The 17,820-nt window shown below is 37.4% G+C and overlaps 1 long non-coding RNA gene across 1 annotated transcript; it reads right to left on the reverse strand.

Moving 5' to 3' along the window:
- Positions 1 to 1,417: 1,417 nt before the first annotated feature.
- Positions 1,418 to 1,888, reverse strand: LOC135672588 (uncharacterized). Its single transcript, XR_010513023.1, has 2 exons — positions 1,723 to 1,888; positions 1,418 to 1,614 (listed from the first exon to the last, which is right to left on the reverse strand). It is a non-coding gene; the product is annotated as an uncharacterized LOC135672588 (long non-coding RNA).
- Positions 1,889 to 17,820: the final 15,932 nt, after the last annotated feature.

The raw sequence follows: 17,820 nt of genomic DNA on the forward strand, positions 1-17,820 counted from the left end.
ATAAATACTTATGACGTAATAAGTTTATAAATATCAAACACATGATTAATACTTTTAAACTATATGAAGTCATCTGATAAGCTATCCTGATTGCATATCATCGATACAAATATCGTCTTTATCTTTTCTTTTCTTTCCTTATTTTTCCCAAAATAATTAAATTTTCCTTCACAACATAAATATCATATTAATTGATAATACCAAGATTAGCCAATCTATGCGTCAATATACAAATCTATTTAATGAAAAAATAAGAGAATTCAAAACCATATCTAATATATTTTTTTGAACTTAACATGAATCCATTCGGTATCCAAACGAATCCTCCGTAATATTCCTCTTATTATTTTCTATTTCCTTATTTTCTTTTTCTTTTTTTTCTCTCGTGTGGCAGCAGCTATCTCCTCCTCCTCCTCCTCCTCTCTCTCTCTCTCTCTCTCTCTCTCTCTCTCTCTCTTCTTATTTTCTCCTCCTTTTCTTCATCTCTCTTTCTGCTACGGTCACTGCAGATCCACCTCTCCCCTTTCATTCCTCTTCTTCAGTCCCTTCTCCCCCTCTTCTCCTTTCCCAGCTTCTTCTTTTTCTTTTTCTTCTTCTTCTTCTTCTTCATTCTTTCTCCCTCTTTTCTTCTCATTTTACTTCTTCTCTCCTTCTCACAGCCGAGACCTACATCCTCTTTCTCCTCTCACCCCTTTCTTCTTCCTCTTCTCTCCCCTCCTCCCCTTCTCCTCTTTTGTTTTCCGTTCTCTCCCACACGCTCCCAAGCAGGCAGCCTCGTGAGCGATGGGAAGAAAATCCTTATTGTTTTAGCCTTTTTGCATTTTAGCCACTGCAATTCATGTCTTTAAAACTAAGTCCACAATTAAAATTTGAAGTATTACACTGTTGGCCTTTGTATATGTACATGCGCTGCTGAGGGAATACAGGTAGCTCGGTGAAGTACATGAGCTTCTCCATGCGTGTTGCTGTGGGTGGTGCGATTAGGTTTCTGACCTTGCGATGCTCTATTGTGGAGTCGATGTTGACCGTGGAATGTGGAACGCGCAGTACTATGTGTTGAAAAATACTGCAACTCCAGCTTATCCGCAACTGTAACTGAAGCAAATCTGACTTCAGATTGGGTTTGGAGTTGGAGTATAGATATGTAGAAGCACCAGAATACGATGATAACACAATAATCCAATTTATTTTAATTATGTCGTACATGTCATAGACACATGATAGATCATGGAAGAGAGAGAGAGAGAGAGAGAGAGAGAGAGAGAGAGAGAGATAAGTAGTGGTGGTGGTGGCGGAGGGACTTGAAAGGCCGGCCGTCATGTCATATTTGGTTAAGGCGGGCAATTAGAACAATCCTTTATACCATTAGGCGTATAGCAACAGCTCGATTGTCTAGGCTGTTGAGCAGAGCCTTGGGGAAGAAGCGCCAACCACAAGCTCGGATCAATCGAGTAGTTCAACACTCGGCCGTCGCAAATGGACTGCGATGCCAGCAACCAGAACATGGAGGCAACGAAAGCGAGAACGGCAAGTCCTCTTCTTCTTCTTCGACTATCATGAGACGCCATGCTCCTCACTCGTTCGCTTTTGCTTGTATAGGTTTGGAGAGGCAACCTGCAGGAGACAGTAAATACACAGAAGGTTATATCAGGAGGTGAAGTCTAAGGCGAAGGAGGAGGAGGAGTTGTAGGAGCTGAAGGAGCTGGTGGATGATGGAAGCACCTGCTGCAAGGCTCCCACGCTTGCCCACTGTTAGCAACGCGATGGTGTATGTGGATATATATGGGGCTGGCTCGATCCTGATCAGAAGAATCGTGTGCAACATTTCAAAGACTTTTCCAGGGGAGTTTGTGATTGACTGCACCAATTTTCTTGTGGAAATTTTCATAGTTTAGCCGTCTGCAAGTTCATACATACTATCAGCCATAAATGCGACAGTAATGTTCGGCCTAAATGTATCCACAACTTCGTGCCCCAGTGAAGATTATTTCAAGAAGAAGTAGATTCCGCTGGGATGCCACATCAAATCGGATGATCAATTAATCGTTGCTGATATTTTTGTCACACTTCTTAATCTGAAATTATTATTCAAATGAAAATTTTTTCTTGGAATGGAATTTCGGAAGTAGATTAAGTTTAAGGGAGAATATTAAAAGATGACTTAATTTCATTTTTCTCGTATCGGGAAGAGACATCATATGGGAATATGTACGAAGAAGAAGGATTTTAGTTGTCGCTCACGACATCAGTGTGCTCTTCCACGATTCTATGGAGGCATGAGGGTTATTGGCGATATATGTTGGAGAGAGGCGAAAGCGATGTTGACTTATCATTGCAAAAATAAAAAAATAAAAAATCTAATTATTACTATGCAAATTTCAAATAATTTAATTATGACTCCCATCTTTTGTAACCCCGGTTATAGTTTAATACAGTTTTCTTTAAAAGAAATCATCTCAAAGGCTTTTTTTTCTTCTTACACGAGTTTGACCTATTATATTAACTCATAAACCGCATACGGACGATGGTAACAAAATGTTCAATGCCCTGACCCGCGATACACCTTCAACCTAATTGATAGGAAATATTCTGGCTCCAATGAGAGCCCGTTAGCTAGCCACTATTAGGGAATTGATGTGAAAAAGACTATATCACCCCTCCCTATTTAGTAGTAGGATGATAGTCAGTCGCTTGTTGTGGTCCGCAAACCATGGCAGATGGTACGACTCGATCACCGAGGGCAAGGGTCCTTGCTTAAAGAAGGGATTAAATCATCCAAATAAATAAGGTATATAAAAAGGATGTATGAATGAGCAGCTTGTCAGGTATAAAAGCTGATCCTTGCTTAAAGAAGGGACTAAATCTGACGACACACACATAATCCTTTGCTCATATTAACACCATAAAAGGTTAACTTAATCATCGGAGGGATCGAATCGAAAAATCGATCTCTACATTGACTTTTTGTGTCGGACCCGAGGGAATCAAGGCTCACGTAGAGGCACAATAGTCGCGCCTCGAACCCACCTCAGCTACTTCATTCATGATATCGACTCCCCTTGATTGCCACACGGTTCACATGCACAACTCTTAGATAGAGCTCTGGCAACCCCTGGTGGATAGCATTAGCACATCAACACTAATAATAACTATTTTATGCCATGTCATCGATGATGCAAGTATTATAATAATAGCAGCGTATACCTTCTGTAATGCGGGCATCTTGGAGACTTGGACGTGCTATGTCATCACATGGGAGACTGATGACCACAAACCCAAGATCAAACAAATGAAGAGAATCATGAGGATGGAGAGGAAACAAGAAAGGAGAAGATGTTGCCAACCAGAAGAATAAATGAGATAGAAAGCCAAACACTAATAACAAAAACTAAATAACTCAAAACATAAAAGCCTTTACTAAGAAAACTTGATTACAATCCCTCAATTAATACTTTGTGGTCTATCTGTTGCTCCCCCTCAATTACACCCCTATTTATAGTCTAAACTCATAACACTTCAAAATATTTGACTCGTCACAATTTTATCTAAGTAGATATCCTAAATCAATTAAACTCTTTATCTTGACATCTCCTAAACTAATAAAACTTATATTAGTATTAACTTAACACTCCCCCATAATGCTAATATATCTAATTATAAATTTATCCCTTCAAACTAAAAATTCTTCGATGGTATAAAAATATTTGTAGGTTGATGGATCTCCTTTTTCACAAAATATAAACCTGTGAAGCTTCGAACATCTCTGATAGATCGAGTTCTTCAGAATGATAATTATAGGTTTGTCAGAAAACTTTCTTCGTCCGAATGCTTGAGTGTGATTGGATCAACCAATATATCTTCTTGAAAAGTAAGAATTTTTGGTCAATTTTGTATCTTACTTCTTTTTCAAAATTTACAGGATCTTCAAATTTAGCAAACTTACATGTCATAAATCAATAAAACTTATATTTTTGAATACTGGAGATGATGTACAGTTGTGGATGCTCGTATCGCGAGAGTGGGCATCAATACTCCTACCGTCAACTAATTCACTGCATCAGACTCCCTTCTTCATGGATTTATGTAAATAAAACTTTCTCTTTCAAATAACATAAAATAACAATCGTTCGTGTTACTGTAACACTGCAGTAGCTCACAAACGATGTAATTCCTGTTATTTCTCTTGCTCCCTGTAACTACACTCATTTGGAGAGAATTCTGAAAATTTTGGCTCTGAAGGTATACAAGCCGAACGAGCAGATGCTAACGGAGGATTGATTACAAAAGGAAACATATAGTTGGAGACATAATCGACTCATTCCTGCTCTTAAGACTGTCTTGGCTTACGGCTCACGGGAGCGTCGGTTTGCAGGAATCTGAGGATCACATACCTTTTCACCATTAACTATGGTGCATTAGGAAGGGGAACGATTTGGATGAATGACCTCTACACCATTAACTACAAGTGAACGAGGAGCACCGCGCGACACCGACTGCACAGTGGCGGGTCGTGAGATCAGCATGCAGAGAACGGAGACGACAGCAAAGAGTGTTCTTTGATGACACCCCCCCATGTGTGCCTTTGTGTACGCTTCTCAAACAAGGGCCAGAGTTCTGCTGCTACTGCTGTTTGTTTGTTTGGCTCTTCCTCTTGTGCTTATAAACAGAAAGATTAGGAAGGAATACGCATTAAAGCTGCAGGTCCCGGTTTCCATGAAAGTGGAAGTGGGTGATGTGTTGCCGTGACTTTTCCTCGTTGCTTCTTGCAAGAGTAGACAATGATATCTGGTCTTACATTTGAACGTTTACCAAGAAAAGGAGCACTGCAATTTCCATGAAATGCTAGGAAGGACTACGCATTAAAGCTGCAGGTCCAGATTTCCGTGAAAGTGGAAGCGGATGATGTTCGTATATCAAATCATGATTTGGTAATAATACTTTTCAAAGCACAATGCATTTAAATATATTTTCATAATAAAAATATAAATATAACTAATATCATATGTCAGAACATAAAATATTATAGTACAAAGATTATCAATCACATAACTATAGTCAAGAGACCATAAATATAACTATAGCTAAAGTGTGTCACAGCAGAAGTTACAGTAGTATGGATAGTTATAACTATGTTACATCGCCATGACAAGATAATAAAACTATGTTTAAACCTTATTGATAGAATCCAAATCATAGCCATACTCATTATTTTTTTACAAAACTAGGATTTTAAACAATTTTTTTTTTACATTTCTTTTCAAAACTGATGCAATCATATTATTTGAAATGAATGATAAATAAATATTTGTTATATAAATCAGATAACATCATTCAATAAATACTTATGACGTAATAAGTTTATAAATATCAAACACATGATTAATACTTTGAAAAATAAACCATATGACGTCATCAGATGCTTGTCCTGATCGCATATCATCGATACAAAATATCATTTTTATTTTTTCTTTTCTTTCTTTATTTTTTCCAAAATAATTAAATTTTACTTCACGACATAAATGTCATATTAATTAATAATACCAAGATTAGCCAATCTATGCTTCAGTATACAAATCTAATTAATGAAAATATAAGAGAATTTAAAACCATATCTAATATATTTTTTTTGAACTTAACGTGAATCCATTTGGTATCCAAACGAATCCTCCGTAATATTCCTCTTATTATTTTCTATTTCCCTTTTTTTCTTTCTCTCGTGCGGCAGTAGCTATCTCCTCTCTCTCTCTCTCTCTTCTTATTTTCTCCTCCTTTTCTTCATCTCTCTTTCTTCTACGGTCACTGCAGATCCCCCTCTCCCCTTTCTTTCCTCTTCTTCTTCTTCTTCTTCTTCTTCTTTTCCTTTTTATCCTTTTTGCATTTTAGTCACTGCAATTATTGTGTTTAAAACTAAGTCCTCAATGAAAATTTTGAAGTATTACACTGTTGGACTTTGTATATGTACATGCACTGCTGAGGGAATAGAGGTAGCTGGGTGAAGTACATGGACTTCTCCATGCATGTTACGATTAGGTTTTTGACCTTTCAATGCTCTATTATGGCGTCGATGTTGACCGTGGAATGTGGAACGCGCAGTGCTGTGTTGAAAAATACTGCAACTCCAGCTTATCCACAACTGTAACTGAAGCAAATCTGACTTCAGATTGGGTTTCGAGTTGGGAGTGTAGATATGTAGAAGCACCAGAATACGATGATAACACAATAATCCAATTTATTTTAATTATGTCGTACATGTCATAGACACATGATAGAGCATGGGAAGAGAGAGAGAGAGAGAGAGAGAGAGAGAGAGAGAGAGAGAGAAGTAGTAGTGGTGGTGGTGGCGGAAGGACTTGAAAGGCCGGCCGTCATGTCATGCTTGGTTAAGGCGGAGTTGATACTGCAAGCGTGGCTGGTGGATGAGGTGGTGGATGAGGTTTAGGAATCCTGACCGGCGAGGAAGGATTACATCTCTTTATACCTTGAGGCGTGCTGCAACCGGAACGCGTAGACGGTGCAGGCGATGTAGGCGGTGTAATAAGGCCTCGTTGAAGAAGCACCAACCACAAGCTCGGATCAATCGAGTAGTTCAACACTCGGCCGTCGCAAATGGACTGCGATGCGAGCAACCAGAACATGGAGGCAACCAAAGCGAGAACGGCAAGTCCTCTTCTTCTTCTTCGACTATCATGAGACGCCATGCTCCTCACTCGTTCGCTTTTGCTTGTATAGGTTTGGAGAGGCAACCTGCGGGAAACAGTAACTACACAGAAGGTTATATCAGGTGGTGAAGGTTAAAATACGGGGTCCTTTTATAATTGAATAAGATATATAATAGAATAACTAATGGGGTTCCGTTTAGATATTTTAGCCAATAGACTAAGTCCACATGGAATGATTCCTCGGGAGATAACCTTGGAGGAAATCTACTTCTCATCGTAAACCCTCTGCTCTCGCTTATAAAAGGACAAGATCTCTAGGGGTTGAGTGGGTGACGTGATTCAGTTATTCTCCTCGACTCTCATCAATCTATGTGGGTCCTGTGAAAGGATAGGAAGAGAGGAGAAAGGGTCTACTCTCCTTGCACTCCTTCAAATTGCGTGCGATTGGATTAAAGACGGTCGGAGTAAAGACGGTGCTTGCAGCTATCTTGGATTAAAGACGGTGCTTAACAGATCAACGGGATCTCTGAACATATGACATCAAAAGGTACGCATCGTATAATTAGATCTATGTATTTGATTTCAATCCTGGCATATAGGTTATTTTCGCATTATTGACATAGCATAATTATAGATTTTATGCTTACAATTGGTATCAGAGCCCGGTTTTGGAAATCATGTATTAGATCTGTAAATTAATTTACGATGCATAATTACCTTTATCTTCCAAGAACTGCTAAGCAGTAATGGTCACCGTCGACCTCGCTGCGAATCTGCGGTTACGCCGAGTAGCGTGGGCATTACAGAACCCGTCCCGTATGCGGGCATTACAGAACCCGTCCTGTACGCGGGCATTACAGAACCCGTCCCGTACGCGGGCATTACAGAACTCGTCCCGTACGCGGGCATTACAAAACACATCCCGTACGCGGGCATTACAGAACCCGTCCCGTACGCGGGCATTACAGAACCCGTCCATGCGACGGCATCACAGAACCCGTCCCGTACGCGGGCATCACAGAACCCGTCCATGCGACGGCATCACAGAACCCATCCATGCGACGGTCGGCCACACGCAGGCAGACAACCCAAGTGGCGGCCATGCGTGAGTAGGTCGTGCACACGCGGCGACCGCGCGCTGGCAGCAGCCACGCGCAGGCAGGAACCGCGGCAGCGGCTGCGCGTGAGCAATAGCAGCCCCGCGGCGGCAGCTCCGTGGCGGCAGCGGCCGCGCGCAGGCTAGAACTGCCATTGGCATCCGCGCACAAGCGGTCGCTGGCAGGCGCGCACAGGCGGCTTGGCCGCAGGTAGCAGCGGCAGCGCCGCTCGCGCAGGCGACGGCGGCGAAGGCAGATTAGGGTTTTTGGCATAATTACGGTTTTGCCCTCGAGGCTAGGGTTTTATGAAAAATTACAGTTTTACCCTTGTAAATTTCGTAATTTCAGGTTATGTTCTGTTAACATATTTACGGTTTTACCCTCGGGTTTAATTTATGCCAAAATTACAGTTCTGCCATTCGCATATTTCTGATTTATTCCATTTCAAAATTTTATGGTTTTATCAAAAATTGAGAAATTTAATTCATATTCTCAATTATAAATTGATAAATATGATTTATTATAATTATGATTAATTTTAATCATAATTATATTTTGATTATTTGATTGGATTTAATTTTTGATTAAAAAATATAAATTATGGTTTATTTTATAGTTTTCTCATATGAATTTTTGATTTTACATGTGATAAATAAATTTAAAATCCAATTATTGTTTTTTGGAATTTTATTTATTTATCCACATGTATATATATGAAATTGTGAAATAATGTATACCTTTCACATGAATGCATGATTTATATAAATTATTGATTTTTTACATATGATAAATAAAATTAAAATCCAATTATTATTTTTGAACTTTTATTTATTTATTCATATGTATATATTTGAAATTATGAAATAAAGTTTACATTTCACATAAATGCATGATTTATATCTTATCATGATTATCATATGAGTTTTCTTATTATTGAATTGCTTAACATTATTGTTCAATAATTATTATGGTTATTTTATTATTGAATTGTTTTGCATTAATGTTAAATAATTATTATTGTTATTTTATTATTGAATTGTTTTGCATTATTGTTCAATAATTATTATGGTTATTTATTATTGAATTGTTTTGAATTAATATTCAATAATTATTATTGTTCTTTATTATTGAATTACTTAGCATTAATTTTCAATAATTATTATTGTTATTCTATTATTGAATTGCTTGACAAAATTAAAGAAATTGATGAATATTATTTATAATTCATCTCCTTAAGTTTTATCTTACTAGTAGCTGCCAAAGTGGCCTAGGATGATAGACTTTTGTGATATGAATTACAATAAAAGTTTTATCATTTATAGGATATTTTTATTTTATATTATTACATTAGTCTTGTAGCCACCAAAGTGACATGGACTAATGACTTATAAAATAATATTAAAGAATTAATCCTAAATGATATTAAGGAAATAATATTCATAATTGCACATATAATTAGGAGATTTAGATAATCTCAAAGGAGAATCTAATTCAAATAATTATATGATGGGGTAGGATGATACTATTTTTGGATATTCTTGCAGTTTAGGGTTGTATACCCAAAGGTAACAATACCTATTCCTCAAGGATGGTATCAGTCCTCCATAAATATTCTTGAGTGAACACTAGATATGTCAATATTTCACCCAAAGGTGTAATATAGATGATATCAATAGTTAATCAATTTTTGACAAACTCAAAGCATTAATATTGTTATATATCTTTTTGCAATGGTACTTTCGCATATACATTCATATGCTTTAAGTGTCCCTGTACTTTCTGGATCAAATTATTCAGAATGGTTAGAGCATGTGCAATTCATACTGGGTGTATTAGATCCTGATCTAGCATTACTTGTTGAAAAGCCTGCAGACTTGACTGATGAAAGTACTGCAGAACAAGTTAATGAAATGAAGGCTTGGGATAGATCTGATAGACTTAGTTTAATGTTCATAAGAATGACAGTTGCAAATAACATAAAGACTTCATTACCGACTGCAACTAGCGCAAAGGAATATTTAAAGGTCATTGAAGACAGATTTAAATATGCTGATAAGTCATTGACTGACACATTGATGAAAGAACTGACTACGGCTTAATATGATGGTACTCGAGGAATTCAGGATCACATCCTCAATATGGCTCACAAAGCTGCAAAACTTAAAACATTAGGAATGAATGTTGATGAATCTTTTCTTGTGCAATTTATTCTCAATTCTCTTCCTTCTCAGTTTAGCCCATTCAAGATTCACTACAATACAAATAAGGATAAGTGAGACTTGAATGAGTTGACTAGCATGTGTGTTCAGGAAAAATTGAGATTAAGGCAGGAAAATTCATATAATGTCATGACGACTACTCAAGGAGGTGGTAATAAGAAAAGAAAGTTGAAGCATCATCCATTAAAGAGATTTGCTAAGTCTGGAAATGTTAAACAGACTAATGAAAAGAAAGCCTTTACTGTAAAGTCCTTCTTTTGTGGCAAGAAAGGACATGTGAAGAATGATTGCATTAAACGCAAGACTTGGTTCGAAAAGAAAGGTATTAACTCGACCTTTGTATGTTTCGAATCAAACATTACAGAAGTTCCTTCTAACACTTGGTGGATAGATTCCGGTGCTTCAACTCATGTTACAAATAACATGTAGGGATTTCTTTCAATTCGGAAACCAAAAGAACATAAAGATTCATCATTATGGGAAATCGTCTTAAAGCGAAAGTGATATCAATGGGAACTTATCGTCTACGCTTAGAGACGGGTCACTTGATGGATCTTGTTGACACATGTTATGTCCCTACAATTTCTAGAAATTTGATTTCTCTTTCTAGAATTGATGAGTTAGGATATTATATTTCTTTTGGTAGTGGCAAACTCAGCATGTTTTATGATTCAATAAAAGTTGGTTCTGAAATTCTGTGTGATGGTTTGTACAGAATTAATTTGGATCTTGAGTTTGCAAAGACACTAATGACCCTGCAATCAAGTGTTGGATTGAAACGTAGTTTCAATAATGAAAGATCTTCTATATTGTGGCATAGACGATTGGGGCATATCTCCAAGGAAAGAATTGAAAGATTAGTGAAGGATAATATTTTGAAACATTTAGACTTCACTGATTTTGATATTTGTATAGATTGCATTAAGGGAAAGCAAACTAAACAAATAAAGAAAAATGTCACAAGAAGTAAAGAACTCCTTGAGATTATTCATACTGATATCTACGGACCACTCCATATTCCTTGTTTTAGTGGAGAAAAATATTTCATCACATTTATAAATGATCTGTCTAGATATGACAAAGTTTATCTAATACATGAAAAGTCTCAAGCCATTGATACTCTTGAAGTATACATAAATGAGGTTGAGAGACAATTAGATAGAAAAGTTAAAATTATCAGATCTGATAGAGGTGGTGAATTTTATGGCAGATATGATGGATCTAGTCAGAATATTGGTCCTTTTGCTAGATTCTTAGAACAACGGGGTATTTGTGCTCAATATGCATTACCAGGTGTGCCGCAGCAGAATGGTGTTGCTGAAAGGCGAAATCGTACTCTGATGGACATGGTTAGGAGCATGATGAGTTATTCTTCTATACCTGAGTCGATGTGGGATGAAGCTTTTAGGACAGCTATGTACATCTTGAACAGGGTTCCTAGTAAGTCAGTTTCATCAACTCCATTTGAGTTATGGACTGGTAGGAAGCCTAGTCTGAGACATCTACATATATGGGGGTGTCTTGCAGAGATAAGAGTATTCAATCCACATGAAAAGAAATTGGATCCAAGAACTATTTCAGGATATTTTATTGGTTATCCAGAAAAATCCAAGGGATACAGATTTTATTGCCCTAATTATAGTATGAGAATAATAGAATCTGGTAATGCAAAATTCCTTGAAAATGGCAAAATTAGTGGGAGTGAAAAATCTCGAAGGGTTAATTTTGATATTGAGGAGATTCAGGTTAATTCTCCCATATCATCTCCTGTCCAAGAAATTGTTGTTCCCCAAATCAATAAGAGTATTGATGAGGGTGAACAACAAAATAACATCGAAGAACTCTCACATGATGTTGATGTCGCCGTTGATGATCTTGTAGAACAATCACAACTGACAGATTTGAGAAGATCTCAAAGGAAAAGGAAACATGTCATTTCTGATGATTATGTGATATATCTACAAGAATCAGATTATGATATAGGAATAAAAAGATACCCCTTATCGTTTTCACAAGCCATAGAAAGTAACGATTCTGAAAAATGGTATGATGCAATGAAAGAAGAGTTAAAATCAATGGTCCAGAATGATGTCTGGGATCTCGTTGAATTGCCCAATGATTGTAAAAGAGTCGGTTGTAAATGGGTCTTTAAGACAAAACGCGACTCAAAGGGTAATATCGAACGATATAAAGCCAGACTTGTGGCCAAAGGTTTTTCTCAGAAGGAAGGCATCGACTATAATGAGACTTTTTCTCCAGTTTCTAAAAAGGACTCGTTGAGAATTGTTATGGCATTAGTAGCTCATTATGATCTTGAGTTGCATCAGATGGATGTGAAAACAACATTTCTGAACGGGGATCTGGATGAGGAAATCTATATGGAACAACCTGAAGGATTCATAGAAAAGGGAAAAGAAAGTTGGGCTTGTAAACTTAAGAAATCCATTTATGGCCTTAAACAAGCTTCCAGACAATGGTATATAAAGTTTCATAATACCATTACTTCCTTCGGATTTAAGGAAAACACTGTTGATCAGTGTATATATCTGAAGGTAAGTGGGAGCAAGTTTATCATATTGGTCTTATATGTGGATGATATTTTATTTGCCAGTAGTGATCTTGGTTTATTACATGAAACCAAGATATTTCTCAACAAGAACTTTAAGATAGTTGATATGAATGAGGCATCCTATGTCATTGGCATTGAGATATTCAGAGATAGATCTCAAGGATTATTAGGATTGTCTCAAAAAGGATATATTGATCGTATCTTGGAGAGATTTAATATGCAGCTTTGCTCAACCAATGATGTACCTATTACTAAAGGTGAAAAATTCAGTCAAAACCAGTGCCCAAGAAATGACTTAGAAAAGAATCAAATGAAGAATATTCTTTATAGATGCGCAGTTGGAAGTCTATTATATGCTCAAACCTATACAAGAACAGATATCAGTTTTGCAGTTACAATGCTGGGAAGATATCAAAGCAACCCAGGAATGGAACATTGGAAAGCTGCAAAGAAAGTAATGAGATATCTACAAGGGACAAAAGATTATATGCTCACATACAAGAGATCTGATCAGCTTGAAGTAACTGGAAATTCAGATGCTGATTTTGCAAATTGCCTCGACAGTAGGAAGTCCACTTCAGGATTTGTATTTATGTTAGCTGGTGGGGCAATTTCTTGGAAAAGTGCAAAGCAATCGCTTATTGCATCATCAACAATGGAAGCTGAATTTGTGGCATGCTTTGAGACCACAAATCAAGCTTTATGGCTGTGAAATTTCATCTCAGGACTTGGTGTGGTCGACTCAATTGCCAAGCCACTGAAGATATTTTGTGATAACACCGCAGCAGTTTTCTTCTCTAAGAATGGCAAGTACTATAGTGGTTCCAAGCACATTGAGACAAAGTACTTGGTGGTTAGAGAAAGAGTCCAGAAACTGTCACATCCCGAATTTATAAAAAGAATAATAAATCAGTAACTTCAAAATCACATATTTTATTAATGTCAATAATAACTTTTACAAACTATCCTAGCATATGTCAAATTTAATCTCAGTTTTAAGAATAATATATGGTAGCAAAAATTATAAAGGTAAATACTTTATATTTATAAAGTTCCTATAAAATTTTCACACTTAAAATTATCAAAACTTTTATATTAAGAGAGAATAACTGAAACTTACTATAATCTTAATGAATAACTAAGTCATATATATCTCAAAAATAGAATAAATATTATATAATTAAATTAACATCCCTAATCTACTTTTCAAAAAGGAGACAAGAGGATCATAATATATATATATATATATAATCTTATGGGAGTTTATAAGATAAACTAATATGACACTTATTTTAATTTAGAGAAAAATTAAAATTTTGATCTTCTATAATCCTATTTTAATTAATTCTCATTCATTCAGCGAATAAGAAATAATTCTAGGCCAGCACAGTCAGAAGTACAAGTGCAGCAGAGATCCTCTGAAGCAAGATGAATATGACCCCGGATAACACATCTCAAGCATAGTATTCTTAGAGAAACAATTCTCTGGTAGGAATAACAAGAATCAAGAACCGTGTAAAATATAATATAATCTAAAATCCTAGTAAACAGGCACCCTGAGAAGAAGCAAAAGTGTCGTTCTCTTCAGTCAGTCAAATCTTCTATGGGAGCCAAGACAGTCCTACCGAAGAGGATGATGACAGGACATTAGATTTTTAAGCTCAAGATGAGACCTACGAGTGACCAACAAGTGGCAGATTGCATATACCAGTAGATTTAAGCTCAAGCCAAGAGCCAGCACTCTGCAACATATGGCAGGAGCCGTAGGATTTAAAAACCACGAGGAAGTTTCACAACCCTATGAAACCTGACATCAACTGAAATCCCAAAAATAGGTACCCAAAGAAGATACAATGATGTCATGCTCCTCATCCGATCAGAGAAACTATAGCACCTTCTGTTAGGATGATGCCAGCGCAGGCACCAGATTAAGCCCCAAGACAAAACCTAAAAGAGACCCACGAAAAGTAGACAGCAGGCAGACTGCAGTAATCGTCAAGGGCGACAAGAATCAAGAACTTGTGAGACCAGATTCCCGACGGAAGTCAGAAGAGAAAACAGCACACATTTCCCTGCGCTTAGACCTGAGACGACCATCCCTAGGGAAGAGCACTACGACGCAAGCAGCAAGTCCACCAAGAGGCGAGTATACTTGTTTCAGTGTTCCTACGAAGATCCTGTCGACACCCACACAGATCCACGATCCACGGCAATCCTTCATATTGGAGTCGCAAGATGACCTAAGCAAAGCATGCCTAGATCACAAGCTAGGGTATCAATACCTGGACCTAAGTGTCGGAGATCAACCGCCTCTTTCTCTCCTTCCTTTTCCTATCCTTCGACGATCTGTTCCCTTCCTCTCTTGCTGCATAATGTTACTCAGATATCTGCCACCAATTTGTGCTTGCCCGCAGTAGTCCCCCACCCTTATCTCCTTCCAATTTTCCCTCCTCTTTCTAGCTAATTACGAGGCCACCATTGCGAACCTCGATCTGGTTCAACTCGGACCGGAACGACCCGGACTCATTGGATCAGACGAGGAATTAAAGGGACATGGTTAGTCAACCCACAGAAGGACAACGGCTGTGAGTGGTTATCAACCTTGTGGTCGATCGAGCTTATCCCGTCCATCGAATCAAATCCTAATGGAGTTGATCATGACCAGGGCCTGATGGGCTAACTAGCCTATCAACTTTGTTTGGTCTAAACCACTGATCAAAATGCTTAAGCTGAAGTTGATAATAGTACACTCATCAGACCCTTATAAGCCAATCTTAATCTTGCCCACTTTCGATGTGGAACTAATCAGGGGTGTTACAATCACCCTCATTCAAAGGCTTGACATCCTCGTCAAAGCCCAACATAACCCAGATCAGGCCCTAGCACAGTGCATATGAGGCGTAGCCCAGTGGTGGCTCCACGCCGTGACGAGTTATCTGACTTCATCTACGGGTAGCCCTTTCTTACTCGAGCCCCTTCACCATACCCAAATGCTAGGTCGGCTCTGATACCATTAAATTTGTCACATCCCGAATTTATAAAAAGAATAATAAATCAGTAATTTATTATCCATAATTTACATAATAAACTCCCTCCTTTTCTTTTCATTCGTCTTTGAATTCAAATCATTGTCTTTACAGTAGTAGATATTCTATTAGCTAGAAAAATGACATCTTCTTTACAGGGTCACAAGTCTCTTCCACCCAAGCTTCAGATCTATTACACAATAGTAGATTACTCTGAAAATAAATATAAAATAAAAACACATCAGCAATCACACATGCTGGTAGGAACCTCAGAAAAATCATAAAAATAATCTTCAATATTCATGAAATATAAACAAATATCAATAATTCAATATGAAAATATATCTATTCATCATAAAACTTATGCATCAGAAAAATGATGATAATTTCTTGCATAAGAAACAAAATCATGCATCAGCCACATGCAACACATACATAATAACAAAGGCGTACATCACCCAATGGTGCACTCTCCCAACAGCGGATGGAGAGGCATATTCCATGGGATTGATTCCTCCCAACAACGGATGGAGATAATCCATGTCGCACTCCTAACAGCGGATGGAGTGGTGTCCCTCACCCGCCCAAGTGGGGACACGTTCCTCCCAACAGCGGATGGAGGAACCGTCTAACCATCACGTCTGATGGCCCGCTAATCCCCGAAGGGAATCGCCATACCTGCCCTCGGCAGGGATACATAAACATCCATGATCATTCATTTACACTCATTCAATCACTCATGCATACATCAAGAAATCAATATGATTAAATATTATGAGAGACTATACTTGATGTAAATCTACTAGACTATGTTCATTGGTGGCTCCGTACTATGATGGGCCCGTAGCTCCTTTCACAGGTTGCACTTCCAATGGGAACTACTAGTCTAGTCACATCTACTACACGATACTTATCATATCAATATTATAAACATAGAAAACCAATAATCATTTTCAAATGACATCTTCAGATAAAACCTTTAAATTCATCATATCATAAAAGCATTAAATATCAATATCTCAATAGTCCTCAATCAATCAAAACCCTAATTGGAATAACTCAATTGACTTAAACCAAACTCAATTCGATTATGATCTAACGGAACCAATACCAAATCCTTATGGAACCAGTCTGGAATCACCCTAAATCGGTCTAATTTAGATTTGATTGATCTCGATTAGATCAAATAGGTTTGAACTAGTCAAGTTAGTTTGGAATCACCCTAAATCAGCTTTAACTGATCAATCCTGTTTGATTTCGTCAATTAATGAGCTCAAACCAATAGAGAAGGAGATTGGACTATGTCGTATAGTACTAACCCAAACCGAACCAACCCCCCTGAGTCTTGGGCGGGTCATATACATTGCATATACCTGTTCCAAATACTAGGTTGAGTTGAGGTACGACGGGCTATATAAAAGGAGCAATGATATGTCTAATATCAATCGCGTAGCTGGGCAGGCTTAACTTCATGGACTAGGCTAAGCCTCACTTATAAGTTGGGCTGGGCCTTACCATTGAACTAAGCCATGCTTGGCTCACGAATTGATCATAGACACATGAGTTGGGGTCGTATCTGACCACATAGACTGAGTTGTACCTAGCCACATAAGCTGGCCCATGCTTAGTCACATGGTTGAGTCGTACCTTACCATATGAGTTGGGTTATACATGGCCACATAGATTGGATTGTATCTAGCCACATGAGCTGGTCCATGCCTAACCACATGGTTGGGTCGTACCTTACCGCATGGGCTGGGTCATACATGGCTATATGGATTAGATTGTATCTAGCCACATGGGTTGGGTCATGCCTGACCACATGGGCTAGGTTGTACTTAGTCACGTAAGCTAGGTTGTACATGATCACATGGTCTGAGTCGATTCGATCTGATCGATCAACTTGACTCAAGTCAAACCCCAATTAGACTCCTCTTATCAAATTAGATTTTAATATTTAAAATTATTAAAGAATTATTCAAATACATTAATTAAATCTTTAAATTCATGATCTAAAATTTAAAACTAATTACATTATAGAAATTCATACATAATTCTTGAAATATAGATATAACTAATTAAATAAATTAGAACTATTATACTAAATAAGAATTTTAATAATTAAATCAATATTAAAATTCACTTAAGCTTAAAAGATCAATACAAATCAAATAATCAGTCTAACATCACAAATCAATTATTATTATTCAAAAATCATGAAATTTCGAAATTAAAACATCATTATTCATT

The sequence above is a fragment of the Musa acuminata genome, chromosome BXJ1-4, assembly GCF_036884655.1.
Source record: "Musa acuminata AAA Group cultivar baxijiao chromosome BXJ1-4, Cavendish_Baxijiao_AAA, whole genome shotgun sequence".
In the NCBI taxonomy this organism is placed as follows: domain Eukaryota; kingdom Viridiplantae; phylum Streptophyta; class Magnoliopsida; order Zingiberales; family Musaceae; genus Musa; species Musa acuminata.